The sequence below is a fragment of the Canis lupus genome, chromosome 18, assembly GCF_003254725.2.
Source record: "Canis lupus dingo isolate Sandy chromosome 18, ASM325472v2, whole genome shotgun sequence".
In the NCBI taxonomy this organism is placed as follows: domain Eukaryota; kingdom Metazoa; phylum Chordata; class Mammalia; order Carnivora; family Canidae; genus Canis; species Canis lupus.
This window is the reverse complement of record NC_064260.1, coordinates 8,102,803-8,114,927: the sequence shown is the minus strand read 5'-3', so window position 1 is coordinate 8,114,927 and position 12,125 is coordinate 8,102,803. Positions and strand designations below refer to the sequence as shown.

General features: G+C 38.0%; 1 long non-coding RNA gene across 1 annotated transcript in view; it reads left to right on the top strand.

Annotated features, from left to right (window-relative positions):
- The first annotated feature begins 209 nt into the window (after positions 1–209).
- LOC118351431 (uncharacterized) overlaps positions 210–12,125 on the top strand; it is a 28,240-nt gene continuing 16,324 nt past the window's right edge. Inside the window, exon 1 of the long non-coding RNA XR_004806884.2 lies at positions 210–386. This is a non-coding gene — a long non-coding RNA (uncharacterized LOC118351431). The remainder of the gene's footprint in view (positions 387–12,125) is intronic.

The following is a 12,125-nucleotide window of genomic DNA, read 5'->3' as shown; positions in this document are numbered from 1 at the left end:
TAGATTTCATTAGGATGGGAGAGTGGCCTCCCTGAACTCACTCCCGCACCAGCCCCGTCCCTGTTTTTCTCCTCAGTCCCAGAAGGTGATTTTTATTCCCAAAACCTCACCAAAAAATGTACTTTGAAAACAGTTTATCAGCTTCTAAGCTGCCCCAACCCAACCTCACCCCATCTCTGCAAAGAAACTCAGCATGGTTGTAAAACAGCTGTCTGCTTCATCCTCCTCTCGTTCAGGCTGCAAAGAACATCATGTCCTGCCCCTTCCCAGGTACAAGGATAAAACCTCCTGTGCATGAATGAAAGCAAACGAATTGGGGAAGGTGGGGGCACCTGATGACTTCACCTGCCATGACTCAGCACCGGATCCAGCAGCCAAAACCCCTGGTAGGTGCTTCAGTTCCAATGACCATTGTCGGTGTCCTGTGGCGGGGGGTGGGGGGCTTCTCCCTGGGAGGGTATGACGGATTGTGGGGGTGGCCCTGGTGATGGTAACTCATTCTCAGGAGTCAACATGGAATCCAGTCCTTTTAATTAACTCTGCGAAGGGGACAGTTGTGACAGAAAAGAATACGTTCCACCCTCTTGCACTTGGACGGTAAACATGTCCAATACATCGTTATGATGGTGGCCGCGTTGTACTTATTGACCAGCTGTTGTTGAAAGTTGCACAAACCTCGTTTAAACATGTGTCTCACCTTGGACTCTACAAATTCCGCTCCAATGCGGACAATCTTTTCTGGAGAAATACTACTGAGATTAAATGGGAGGAATCCCCAGAAGGGTATTTTCATAATCACCCTGCAACTGTAGCTAGATTTTAAAAATTTAAAACCGACTTGGCTCTGTTGGCTAAGCATCTGTCTTCAGCTCAGGTCATGATCCCGGTGTCTTGGGATCAAGTCCCGCATCGGGCTCCCTGCTCAGTGGGGAGCCTGCTTCTCCCTCACCCTCTGCTGCTCCCCACAGCTTGTGCATTCTTTCTCTCTCTCATTCTGTCAAATAAATAAATCTTTTAAAACAAAATAAAAATAAAATGCCAGGACGTCTGAGATCAGAAGATCAGTGAGGTAAAAACTGAGTCATGAGGTCAAATATAGAGATGTAGCGGGACTCAAAGCAGAATCAAAAGGTGGTCATCGAGGGAAACAGAAAACCTGTCTTAGGTCAGAAGCTGTGAGCACTTTCATGACCTGGGACCCATGTCTTTATCCCATCATTGTCTGGATGTCTTGTTCCTTCAATACTCTGCAAGAACATACCAGAAATATGACCGGGGGCCCTGCCAGGATTTGGCGATACTTAACATTACGAGCTGCTGCTTCTCCTGTGATAGTTGTATGCCAAAGATTAAAAGAAAAAATTTTCTCCCTAAATAAAGTATTTTGCTATTTTCTCTAAGGATACTTTATCAAATGGAACTTCAACAACCTCTCTTTGCAACCAAGTCCAAGGTCCCCACACCTCCTCCCATCAGAGCAAAGGAGGCATCCATCCAGGAAGCCTCGTGTCCAAGGCCCAGTGAGAATGACAACGTTCCTCCCTCCTTTTTCAAGTTAACCTGAAAATTTTATCACAACTCTGTATTTCAAGGACCTTGCCAGAAAAAAAAATATTTTTTTCTCTTGGTGTTCACTGAAAATTTAACAAACAGTAGGAGGTGATTTAGTGTGCCTGACATGTGTAGAAAATAAACTACTTTGCTATTTTCATGCCTGAATACAAAAATCCATTGAGGCTATATTTTTCAGAAATTCTTGATGATTACCGTTATACAAGAAAAATTATTATCTTTACCTCCCAGTCCAACAAAGATCAGAACAAGAGAACTAAGCCAAGGCTTCTGAAAAACTAGAAACAAAGTCACCAAAACACAGTAGCTGGCAACTAAATTGAGGAGGAAGCTGTGAAATGTCCAAAATTGCAGATGTCAGCTTTGACAGGAAGCTGGTGATCAAACAATCCACATTTGTTTCTCTTTTATGTTCTCCCTGAGGAATTTGCCTTTTAAGTACTATTTTGTCTTGTTTTTTTTAACTTAATAGCATACTCTGTCCATGACCCATTATCTCCATCAAAGATGGAACAAAGAGGCTACAAGGACTCCCCTCACCCCCAGTTCTATTGAGCTATAAGTGACAGGTAACATCGCATTGGTTTAAGGTGAACAACATAATGAGTTGATATCATTTAGGGTGAAATGATCACCATGATAAGTTTAATCAATACTTATTACTTCACACAGGTACGTTTTTTGTTGTTGTTGTTATGAAGAGAACTTTTAAGATCTAGTCTCTTAGCAATTTTTACATATAGGGTACGGTATTATTAACTATGGTCGCCAGGCTGTATATTAGATCTCTAGAACTTACTCATCTTATAATTGAAAGTTTGACCCTTTGTCCAACATCTCCCATTTCCCTGACCCCTAAGCCCCTGGCAACCAACATTCTACTTTCTGTTTCTATGAGTTCCATGTTTTTAGATTCCACGTATAAATGATATCATATGGTATCTGTCTTTCCCTGATTGATTTATTTTACTTAGCATAGTACCCTCTAGTTCCATTCATGTTGCTGTAAATGGCAAGATTTCTTTCTTTTTTATGAATAACATTTTGTTTCATATGTATATAAAATAAATGTATTATATATATAAAATAAATGTAATATATATATATATCACATTTTCTTTATCCATTCATCTGTTGGCAGAGTTATTCCCATTTCTGGGCTATTATGAATATGTGAATAATGCTGCAATTAACAGGAGGGTTTAGATATCTCAAGATAGTAATATTGTTTCCTTCAGATACATTCCCAGAAGTGGAATCCTGGGTCATACTTCAATTTTTAATTTTTAATCTTTTCTAGAACCTCTATACCTTTTTCCCGAATGGTTATACCACTTTGTATTCACGTATAGTGATTTTTGATTTCCTTCAGCCCAGATGGTCACTCATTGTCTCCTGATGACGTCATCATATCAACATTTGCCACAGGATGAAATATTCAGAAAGCCAAGAACACAGAAACAGCAAGAGAGCAAAGGCTGCTCCTCCTCACTAGTTAGCTTCCATTGGAACCTAGCCACACATATATTAGTACTCACAAAGATTTTTACTAAATTCACATTAAAATAGGTCAATCAGTAATGCAGTAATGCTATTCCCTCAAAGAGATATGTCATAGATGACATAGTTATTATTTGAAACTTTACAAAAGGATGTTGTGCTCTGAGAATCAATGTGTGCTTGCTCACCACTCCCAGCTGTTTGCAAGATGTCCATGTTAGAAGTGCAGGGGAAAGGTAAGAGAGGGTGGCCTCATTTTCAAAACCTCATGGAATGCAGAAGGGGGGAGCAAACCCTTGTCTTCACAAAAACTTTGGTACTTGTGATCCAAGAGAGTAACTGATAGTTTATCTGGTTCCAAATTTGCTCAAGTGTCTCTCTACTAATGGGCGATGACTCATGACAGAATTTGTGGTTGTTTGCAATGCAATGAGAGATAAAGTAATGTAATGGCACTTGAAGGAATTTGTAAAGCTAGATTTATTTCATTTAAAAGCTTAATAATGGACTATGTTTTAGTGGTCATATATATTTTCAGTAAGATAGCGGTGACTATTGATGATGAGTTTTTGTTGGTATTTTAATATCTGTACTCTACAAAATAAAGAAGCTGGTGATTCTGAATTCTGGGAGGTACCCACATACTTGCATGCTGAGAGTAGTATTTTCCATTCCAGAGTCTTTGCCCCCAAATCAATTCCATAGGCATCTCTGCAGGGGGTGCTCTGCATCACTCATTTCAAAATTCCTCAAGTAATCTTAATGCGCAGTCAATATGAAGAACTCTGAACTAAGGGCTAATTCGGTATGGGATGTTATGTTTTCCCCTTTTCTGTCTCTCTACTCCAGAGCATTACTAGGTAACTATTTCCTAGGTGTTATGAGGTGTCTATTCAATTGAATCCTAAGACTCTAAAATGCAGTTCATGGTATCCTTTTCATCTTTTATTAAATCCTGTTTAACATCATAGTTGCTAAATAAAGAGCAGGCCTTCAGAAATTATTGTAGAAAGAATAGACAAATATGTTTTTGACAGTAGGAGATTAAAGTTTAAGGGAGGATCCCAGAAACATTGTTTTGTTTTCAGAGAAATGGTTTTAAAAGGTCTTTGAACTTCTCTGAATATAAGTAAGCCTAAGTGAAAAATTGGAGAAAATGTGGAAAGAATTTTTTGGAACATAAACCTAAGAGAGGGAAAAAGAAGCAAACAGATAATCTAACAAGAAATTGAAGACAATATGAAATTGTTACAATAGAACAATTCACAAAGTGCAACAGTCCATAATAGAAGGAGTGCCCTGCCCGGCTCTTTGTATTTCTCCCAGTCCCTGCCATCCACCCCCAAGGTAACCATTGACCTGATTTTTGATTGACTTCCTTGACTTTCTTTAAAATTTTAATGTCTAAGCATTTATATAATGGTAGAATTATCATGTTCATGCTTTTAGCCCTCCCTATATCCATGCTTTTTGTCAACCAGTCCCACTAAGGTAGAGTATATTTCCTGGACCATTAACTTTGGCCATGGGATGAGTGTTGGCCAATGGAATGTGGATAGAGGTAACAATGTGCCAGTTCCAAGCCTAAACCTTAAGAGATTTATTTTCTTTCTTTCTTTCTTTCTTTCTTTCTTTCTTTCTTTCTTTCTTTCTTTCTTTCTTTCTTTCTTTCTTCTTTCTTTTCCTTTCTTTCTTTTTCTTTCTTTCTTCTTTTTCTTTCTCTCTTTTTCTTTCTTTCTTTCTTTCTTTCTTTCTTTCTTTCTTTCTTCTTTCTTCTTTCTTCTTTCTCTATTTCTTTCTACTTTTAAAGTTTTATTTCCTTAGGAAAAAAGAAGACAGAATCAATAGTTAAAGAAAAATAATATTTCTTTAAATAATCATCATGCCCAATACACTTTTAGAAGGGGAAGTGTTTATTACAATCTGATTTTCCTTTCCTTTTATTTTCTAAATGCCTTTATTGAAATATAATGTGTATGACATACAATTCACCAATTTAAATGGTATGATTTAATGATCTTTAGTTAATTTGATGGTATTTAGTTCATTTCAGATCCATCATCACATTAATTTTAGAACGTATTCATAACTCTAAAATAAAAAATCCATATCCACTACTTCTTATTTCTCCCAAGAGGCTTTATATGTTCCTGCTTGCTCTCTTATACCCTAGGTTAGCACACTAGTTCAAGAAGAATAGGAGCATGTGCAGAAAATAAAAAACCAACATACAGCTAGAGCCTATAACTGAGAGCCCAGCAGAGATTAGCCAACCCTCATGCAAGAGAATAATGCTACATTATAGATTACTAGGATTTTGTGGGGTTTTGTTATGCAGCAATAGCTGATTGATGTAGGTAAGCCACAGACAGAAAACATTTACAAACAGAGGCCTGAAAAAGCACACTTGTAGCTCAAAAATACAGATTTAAGAAGCTAACTTTTTTAATAATGGAGAAAACATTTAAGCAAAGATTTCATCAAAGAAGACAAATGGGCGTCAAATAAGCACATGCAGAGATACTCAACACCATTAATCATGAAGGAAATTACAAATTAAAACCATGATAGGACACTACTACAGACTAATTAGAATGGCTATAATATAAACAAACAAATAATCTGGCAAGAGACTATTGGAGAGGATACAGAATAACGAATTGCTACAACTGCTTTGGAAACAGTTTGGCAATTTTTTATAAAGTGAAGTATACATGTAGCATATGTACTGGCAATCCCATTCCTAAGCATTTCCTTGAGAAAGATGAAAATAAATATTCTCACAGAAGCCTATACATGATTGTAGCCACTTTGTAATCACGAAAAACTGGAAGTAATTCAAAAGCCCATCAACTGGGGAAACCATTAATAGACCTTAGTGTGTTCATACAATGGGATAATATTCGGCATTAAAAAGAAACAAACTACTGGAGTGGAGCCTGGGTGCCTCAGTCAGTTAAGTGTCTGCCTGGGTGCCTCAGTCAGTTAAGTTAACCCTGCCAGGGTTCTGGGATCAAGTCCCACTTCCGGCTCCCTGCTCAGGAACAAGTCTGCTTCTCCTTCTCCTTCTGTGATCTCTCTTGCTCTCACTCTTTCTCAGATAAATAAACAAAAATATTTAAAGAAAGAAAGAAAGAAAAGATAGAAAGAAAGAAAGAAAGAAAGAAAGAAAGAAAGAAAGAAAGAAAGAAAGAAAGAAAGAAAGAAAGAAAGAAAGAAGAAAGAAGAAAGAAAGAAGAAAGAAAGAAAGAAGAAAGAAGAAAGAAAAAGAAAGAAAGAAAGAAAGAAAGAAGAAAGAAAGAAAGAAAGAAAGAAAGAAAGAAAGAGAGAGAAAGGAAGGAGAGAACTACTAATTCATGGATAGCATGGACAAATAGTAAAAAAACATGCTGAGTGAGAGGGGTCGGGCTCAAAGAACTACGTAATTTATGTGAGTGTACTACTAGTCTTTAGTTAGTTTCAGAATATTCCTCACCTTTATCTAAATACATATTCTGCACCACGGTTTTTCTCTTTTCCTGGACTCCAGTTACTCATATGTAAGATTTTCTCACTCAATTCCCCATAAAATTTGACCTTCTACCTTCCATCCTTTTTCTGTCAGTAGTGCTGAGTATTTTTGTCTTCTTTATCTTCCGGTTCACAAGTTCTTTCTTATTTTGTGTCTAAAATGCTTTGAAATTCATCCACTGAGATCTAAATTTCAGTTAATGTATTTTTCCATTGTTTATTTTCTCTTTATTAACTTTTACACTTTCCAGTTATGTGCTAACAAGTTCAGCCAAGATTTCCTCAGAAGCACAGTTATAAAACTTCAGGATTCAGTAGCCTCTTTGTCTGTGATCCTTTATCTTTTCCTACTGCCCATTGTTTCTGCTGAATTTTATGTGTGTTGTCTTTTGTCTTATTTCTGAGTATTCCTGGTTATTTTTTCATATAGGAAATTGTATTTGCAAATTATTTTTAAAAGAATACATTCAGGTCTAGAGAACATTTGCATTTGCTGCTGTCAGGATCACTGGACTGCAGTATCAGAAGTTGAGAGGATCTGAGGTTGTAATCTGTGCAAAGACCAGGCTGCTTCAATTTACTTTTAGTCTTGCTGTGTGGGGCTGTCATTCAAGGTTTCTTCATTACCTAATTTTCCCATCTGTGCCTTCAAGCATATTTTATTAATATTTCGTCAAGTTTTAAAAGATGTCTCTAGTGACAGGTTGGTTTGGATTACTTATTCCACTTTAACAGAAGCACAAATTCCCAATAGATTTCTAAATATCAATATGTCTAAATCAAATCACATGTTGTCCCTGACACCAAGGCAGCCTCACTGCAGTCTTTCCCATCACAGTTAACACAGACTTTATCCTTCTAGATTCTCAGGCCAAGTCTTGATGTCATCCATAAATCCTCTTTCTCTCTCACACCCCGACCCAAACTGTTAACAAAGTATTGGGGCTACCACCAAAATACATTCAATAATGCTGTGTGACAAACAACTCCATGACACTTTACAGTAATAAATACGTATTGTCTTGTTCATGGGTCTGTAGATGTACTGTGGCTTGGCTGACCGGGGCTGGGCTCTCAGTGTAGATCCGCATCAAGCTGCAGTGCTGGCTGGGCAGGGCTCCTCCCTGTGAGTTGGGCATACGTCTGCTCACTCTCATGACAAATTTGAAGGACCAGCAGACTTGGGGGAAATTCTTCTCAAAATGATGGCAGAAGCACAAGAGGGCAAACAGAACCATATGACGTCTCTTAGGCCCAGACTTGAACCAGTGTATTCAGGTCCATCTCCACTGCATTGGCCAAAGTCACACAGCTGACCCAGGACTTAGGAAACAGAGAAGTACATTCAACCTCCACCTGGAAGGGCAGTAAGGTCACATGGCAAAGGACTGGGTACAGGATAGGGTAAGTAATTCAGCCTAGCAAAAGGCCCTTAAGTATTGCTGCAAGCCGCCTTCTCATACTGTCTCCTTTACTGAATCTGCTTCAGCCCCATTGACCTCCTTGGTGTTCCCTGAACATACTAGGCTCACCCTCACGCTGGCCTCACGCTGGCTGTCCCCCCCTGCCTAGACCACTATTCCCCATGCAGTCCTCTGCATGGCTTTCTTCCTTATTTCTTTCAGGTCTATAGTCAACATTTTACTTCTCCCTATTTAAAATTGCATTCCCTCCAATCTGGCATGTCCCTTATCCTGCTTTATTCTTCTGCTCTGAAACATGTTTACTTTTGAACAAACTGTGCCCTGTTGTGATTGTTGTTTGCTTCCCTCACTAGAGATCCATAAACTTAGAAGCTTTGCTTATTTTGTTTACTGAGGTATTGCTTTTGCTTGTTGGGTACTCTAGCTCCTTAGAAATATTTGTCTGTGACTCAACAATAATAGGAAACAATGCAAAATTAAAAACAAAGACAACTGCAAATTCCAAGAGAAGCAAAGAAGTCGTACATTACAGGAAATATAACCAGTTGGGTGTGGAGCAAGTAATGTTTTCATAGTCATATTACTATAAATACCATTTATGGATTTAAGTAAAAATAGTAATTTGATTACAATAGATGTTCTCTTAACTGGCCTCAATATAATTGACTTGCCAGATTAACTGACACCCTCCATTCCATCTGCAAATTATACTGATTAATTCTCATGTGCATTGAGTACAGCCCTTAGTATATCATTTTCTAACACTGTGTTTCTTTGGACAAGGATTTACCATTCTTTACCTTATTATCTTCATCTGTAAAATGAGGATGTTACAGTATAATTTTCAGGAAGACCAAATCATGAGTCTTGTACAATTATGAAATGAACGTGAGTTAAAACTTTATCGAGCTCATTAAATAAGGAGTAAAGCAGTAAGATATCAAACCAGTTCAAAGAGAATTTGAAGATACACACACACACACACACACACACACACATACACACAGTTTAATGACTATAATAATAGAATAAGATTGCTGGAGTAAACATAAAATTAGTAATGTCCAACACAGCCACAAACCATAAACTTTCGGGTTATTTCTTCTTTCAAAATTATCTACATTTCTATCAGGCAAAAAAAAATCTATACATTAACCTCTGTCCTTGCATATTTGTGAAATATCCCAGTTAATAGAACGTCATACTCAGTGCTGAACTGAAGGAACACCTCATGATGCCTTCTGGGTATTTCCAAATTTCAGATTATTTTTCTGATAGGGATAATACTGGGAGTTACGTATTAGAACTGTTAGGAATTTTAAATCAGTACATATGCACAAACAGTGGGAGCAGGTCCTGGCCTGCAACCTCAGTCAGCTTAATGCATGCCCACCAGGACAGGAGAAACAGGAATAGCGGGTGAGTCCCGGTGCTGCGTGCTTAGGCTCCCACTGGGGACCTCTATGCTTTTCCAAAGTCTCTGGGTTGATTCCAAACCTGTTTATTCTAACTGTGTTTATTACAAAAATTCTTTGATTTTGCTATGTGTTACAAAAACTAATTAAATAAGGGTATTAACAAAGAGTTCTTTGTTTCTAATGAAGTAAAGTTGAAAAATTTGATAATACAAATCACTAAAAATATTCTTAAAATTCTGAGACAATTGTTAATTACTGAGGCGGCGGGGTGGGAGTGGAAACTCAAGCTCTAGAGTAATTCTCTACTCAGTTTGCCTTACAAATGGTTTTAATTTTTGCACCACTTTAAAGAAACCAAAACTAGAAATCATCATAGAAGATGTGTCCTGAGTTTGAGTTTTTTGCAAGGACAAGTCCTTGACCTTACATCAAAAGATCATTTGTTTTCAGTTAAAATTAAATACTTAAGAAATTCTGCATGTAATTTTTATGAATACCTGCTTTTTTCAGTTAAGTGATCAAATACCAGTTCTGATTCTGTTGGTGAGAAGATCTCGACAATATATAGGAAAGACCAAGGAATTAAGTAAGGCTAACGTATAAGTAAGCTAGATCTTCATCAATCATAGCAATTAATGAATAGAAAATGTCTCAAATTGATAAACCAGAAAATCATGGTAAAGACATACCACTTGGAGATGTGGGGTTAAGTTATTATAAAGTATCAACACAAGGACTAAAGTTTTTGCCCTTGGGGTGTAGGACTGTTCGCTGAAAGGCTTGGAGCAGGAGACCATTGCACAGTAAGATATTAGCACTATTTAGTTATTTTAAACAAGAAAATTCTTCCATGAAATAATTCCTTACACTGATTTGAGGAAGAAGCCCTGAAAATAGCTTGTGTAGCCTATACCATTTGTCATAGTCTTTAAATAGAGATATAATTATTCCTTCATTTCCATCAGCCTGTTCTGTTAATCAAAGCCTGCTCTCTTTTTATTCTTTTAGTCTACTAAATTAATATTATTTGCCACCTTAGTATTTCCATTATAACTATCTTTACTATTTACTACCTGTGGTGGTCTTAAACTATTTCCACAAATTTCTGACACTCCTCTCTTCTGGAGTTGGGAAGTTTAATAGCCTGCCCTCCTTAAAGATGAGCTCATGCAGACAAGAAAGCGAGGCAGAAATGGAGAATGATTTCTGATGATAGATCACGAAAGCAATTTCAGCTTTCTTCTTGCTCTTTTTTGGATCACTTGCTGTGGGGGAAACCAGCTGCCATATTGGGAGGATGCTCTAGCTAACTCGTGGATAGTCCTGCATCAGGAACAGAGGCCTCCTGACAACAGTCTCCTGAGTAAGTTTGGGAGCCGATCCTCCAGCCACATTCAAGTCTTCAGATGACCGGCAGCCTGGAAGACACCTTGACCGTCCCCCCTGAGAAACCCTGGGCCAGAATCAACCAGCTAAGCTATGGCCTAATCGATGATCTGCAGCAGCTGAGATGACACGCCTGATGTTGTACGCTACTTATTTCTGGTGTAATTTCTTAACACAGCAACAAAATAAGTAGTACACCATGAAAACCACATGGATATGGTCCATCTGTTTTTTTTCTCAAGATGTACTCCAATTCAAAAGACATGGATATTAAATACTTTCAGTTGAGGAGAGAGGACCAGGTTCCTCTCAGGTTGGAATGGAGGTCACCCCGGAAGCACAAACTATGCAAAAAGCACTAGAATAATATTTAACACTTATATAAGATTTATCGTAGATTTTCAGTGCCTTAGACTCTTTCCTTATTGGCAAGTTAAAATATCACAGGGTAACCTCTGGTGTTTTTAAATTTTTCTCTCTCCATTCTTTTTTCTTTTTTTTTTTTCTTTTCATTATTCACCTGCCTGGTTGCCCAAAGTCATTGGCCACACCTGAATTAAAATCTCAGTGAGGAAAAATAAGGAACTCTGAGAGGCAGCAAGACTGGAAGTCAGAAACAGTCCTCAAGTTGTATCATGGAAAACAGTACCAAAGTAGAACCCACTGTTTGCTGTCTATGTGCTTTGTAAATGATTCTCTCTCTCTCTGGTGGTGGTGATGGTGGTTGTTTTGTCACTAAAATTCCAAATCTCACTCATAGAGACTCCTAATATCTATATGGTCATTTCATTCTTTAAAACAAAGGGACCAAAAGACAGACTGCAAGGGGAAGGTGGAAGAACAGAGAAAGGTACAGAGAGATGACACAGAAGGGAGATGGAGAAAACACAGGCACATTCGCGTGGGCCCCAAGCCAGCTGGTTCTGATGAGTGGTCTCCGCGGAGGGCTCTGCAGAGTATGTTGGACATGAATGTCAGTGACTCACAATACCTTTCACTGTCGTCTCTTCCCTACCTCAAAGGTGGTTTTACTTGTCATTTTATATCATCGATTCATACATTATGATTCACTGTCATCTGCCATTCACTGCAACTACTTTGGAATGACTCTTTCCCCTACAAGTCTCTTTCCCATAAACTCCAACATTTTTATCCTGTTTACCCATATGTGTTAGTCTGTATTTTCCCAAAGTTGACCCAGTTATATTTTCCTTGCATTTCTTCCCACAGACTAAGTATTACAAACCCTCCCTATGCAAGACTTGCTGGTAAAATCTTTGATAAGCTGTACGCTAACTGCATTAGTCAGGAAGTA